Genomic DNA, 2253 nt, shown 5'->3' on the forward strand with positions numbered 1-2253 from the left:
CTCACAAATTTAAACATTTACTCGAGAAATTATACCATTCAGTGATGCATTCCAACTCGTCCAGCGATGAGGCGCTCAATTCTGGTAGCACGCGTACCTTCTCAATGAACTCAATTATCCCTTTCGAAAGGTTCGCGTTCTGGCCCGGTTTGGTTGGTTGGTTGGATCGCTCAGCTCAGCGAGTTATGATTTGAGGTGGAGGGTCTCTCGTACCGACGACACGGCCAGCGCCAGTTCAAAGAGCTTCCAGTCAAGTCATCCTCTAATTATATGGTTTGATAGACCACTTAGCGCGCTTATTTTGGGCGATTATAACTGAGAAGGGTAATTTGAAATCGATGCTCTATCATTTGGGAAGAGTTGTGAGATTCTTGGAGATTTGATTCATTCGTTGTTTCAAAGAAAGTAAAATTATGGATTTTAACTAATAGTTCATCATACTAAACCAATACTAAAATACAACAAAATAACTAAATGAAAGTTGGCTCTAAGTTAGCCAACCGTAAATGATAATTTAGCGAACGAGAAAGAGTTCAAAATAGAGTTGCATTCAGCGTACGAAAGAAACAGTTATACTTGAAACTTGTACCTCCCAGACAGCCGTGATCGTCTAGTGGTTAGGACCCTACGTTGTGGCCGTAGTAACCCAGGTTCGAATTCTGGTCACGGCAGTATTTCCACTGAAAAAATTGGGACAATTGGAACTTTTTTGTGCGAGACTGTTTGACTTTTGAGAACTGGATTAAAGAAGTTAATAATTTGTATTTTATGACAAATAATTTTTGCTTTCTGTAAAAAAAAATAAAAAATTAATTTGTCTACACCCAAAATTCAGAATCGAGATAATCGTTCTCTCAAAATTAATTGAGGGCTCAGTGCCAAAATCGATAGAATAATGGTACCAACTCACACCATCATAACAAATGAGTTCATTCGTTAGTTGAATCAATAAATCTCCAACAAGTGTCATACATCGACTTCTGACTTCTCCTTGGTCACCAAGCTGTGGTGGCCGAGGCAGCTAAGTCATTGGATTGGTTTGTCAAAGGTCTCTGGTTCGATTCCCGTTGTCGACACTTTTGGTTTTTTGTTTGACGGATGAACTTTTTTTGCAAATGAACCTCGAGAGAATAGTTCTATCGCCCATCTCGAGCTGTGTTCTCTGCGTCCGTGATTGGTACCACTATTCTCTCGACTCGAGACCATCATTCTCTCGGACTAGCGCTGCCAGTTTTGGGTGTATGTCAAATTGCAAAGTTCATCTTATAACCTTTCCAAAACTCTAAAAATATTTAAAATTCATGAAAAAATCAATCAATTATGACCATTTGAACATTTCAGAATTTCCCTAGAAAAATGAACCTTTTCACACTCATTTTTGACTTTGATATCGTATGTATCCGAAACTATAGCACCTACAGCATTGAAATTTGAAATTTTGCTTTGTTAAAATGTTTACTATCAGCTAACACCTACGAAAAAAAAAATTAAAAATGTAACATTTTCTATTTTGGCCACCTGCTAGCCCATAATGCGCATGTTAGGCGGATTTGATTATCAATACATCACGGATACAGTTATTGGTAAAAATGGAAAATATAATACCTAAAATAAACATCAATCTTAGATTTCAACATTTCTGTTGATTACTTGACTGTCTTTAGCAGGTTTGTCTTAACTCCCTGCAATCTTTAAAACAATCTCCCAACCTGGAATCGCCATCATCGGAAGCCGTCATCTCACCCCTCGTTTCGTGACAATCCTCTTTCAGGCTATAGCATGGATCCTTACGTAATCTTCGCGCAATGTTCTGCGGCCCTTAACAGCTTTGCCCCCGCGACTCGAAGGTGGGTATACTTTTCAGCTGTTAACTACCTTACCGAGCAGCACTTAATCGGCTCACGGCTTAGCTCAACCTGGCTTAGCCTAGCCCCTCTGGCCGTGGATGATTGCGTCCGAACAAATTCCCTTCTAATGCGCAGTAAAATTACCCGTTTGGAAGTTACTGCTGTGTTGTGACAGGAGAGGGAGCGCGCGCGAAGCAATTTATGGAACGCGTGATGCAAGTGACACTCACGCGGCCACTTGACTTGACTGCTGCGGGAACCCGGTTCGATTAGGGATAGAATGCTGCTCCCGGCTACTGGCTGCTGCTGGTTGACGTCAGTAGGCCGTGCTGGGTTTGCACACTGTGGTCGATTATGAGTTGTTGGTGGTCAACAATGATTTGCGAAAGCGAAATGAAAAACATTC

At 41.0% G+C, this 2253-nt stretch overlaps 1 non-coding gene across 1 annotated transcript; it reads left to right on the forward strand.

Annotated features, from left to right (window-relative positions):
• Positions 1 to 599: 599 nt before the first annotated feature.
• Trnah-gug lies at positions 600 to 671 on the forward strand. Its single transcript has one exon. It is a non-coding gene; the product is annotated as a tRNA-His (tRNA).
• Positions 672 to 2253: the final 1582 nt, after the last annotated feature.

The sequence above is a fragment of the Culex quinquefasciatus genome, chromosome 3 (genome assembly GCF_015732765.1).
Source record: "Culex quinquefasciatus strain JHB chromosome 3, VPISU_Cqui_1.0_pri_paternal, whole genome shotgun sequence".
Classification (NCBI taxonomy): Eukaryota; Metazoa; Arthropoda; class Insecta; order Diptera; family Culicidae; genus Culex; species Culex quinquefasciatus.